The sequence below is a fragment of the Ciconia boyciana genome, chromosome 5 (genome assembly GCF_034638445.1).
Source record: "Ciconia boyciana chromosome 5, ASM3463844v1, whole genome shotgun sequence".
Taxonomy (NCBI): Eukaryota; Metazoa; Chordata; class Aves; order Ciconiiformes; family Ciconiidae; genus Ciconia; species Ciconia boyciana.
The window spans coordinates 59,641,914-59,643,087 of NC_132938.1; positions in this window are offsets into that span (position 1 = coordinate 59,641,914).

Genomic DNA, 1,174 nt, shown 5'->3' on the forward strand with positions numbered 1-1,174 from the left:
TAGCAGTTAAAGTCTCGGGTGGTGTGTGCAGGACTCCCTGCATGGTGGGTAAATGCTCGGGCAGTGGCTTCTCCTTTAACAAGATGAGTCACCAGTAACTTCATCCCCTGTATGAAGCCTAAGGTAGCGTTTGACTGGTGTGCATTTCCAGCTTATTTTAATACACGAAAGTGTTTCTTATACATGCATGTACGTGTTTTGAAACAGCTTCAGATTGTTGCAGTAGCTCCACTGTAAGTGGTTCTTTTTGGAAAAAGCGTTATGGATGTATCAGAACTGCAGTTTGAAGAAGGGAGTTTGATTGTGGACACACTGCTGTTATTCAGATCACCCAGAAGAGCAGAATAGCCTGAGGGAGTATTAAGACTGTAACCTGTAAAAAAAAAAAAATCTGACTACATAAAAGCATGCAGTAATGAGTCAAACACCAAGACCTGCTATATATAGTATTATATTTTTCACACATATATAAAAATATCTAAGTTGTTAAATGGTATGATTAATCCTGGGGGTGATAGCTAGCCTTCATTTTGGGGCTGTGGCTTGTAAAAAGTATTTTGTATAGTTTGAAGGTAACTGTAATCAAGGATTTCTGCTACAGGAAAAGCTTATGCAAAGTAAAGACTCCCTGGAAGAAGTCAAATGCTTCTTCTGGTTTGCAAGCAGAACTATCAACGTGTCAGCTGTTGTGCTATCCAGCAGTGTTAAAGCTCTTTGTAGCATTATAAATGGTTTGAAGGAAACTCTGGAAGGCTTTCATGGTATAATTACAGGTCAATACAGAAGGGAACAAAACCAGCTCCTTCCAACAGTGAAAATTTTCTGTGTTCGTTTAAGTATCTAGTTTAAGCTTGTTTCCATGCAACTCAACAGCCATCTAGTTGAATTACAGTGGTTTGGACTCATTGTGGTACTTTATTTTAAACCATTACCAAACCATTTATTTTAAATGCCATTACTGTTCCCTGCATTGGTGCTAAAAGACTTTTAGGGTTCCAACCATGGAATCTCGGGTAATTCAGAGTTGTTTCAATTCTATAACAGAAAATAAATTTCACCAAATTTAGGGGAACCACAAGTTCTGCAAACACGGTTTTGTAAAACTCTACAGTAATACCTCTCTTGCAGTGCTATTTCATATCCACAAATATGAAAAGAAACTATGAAGCATGGC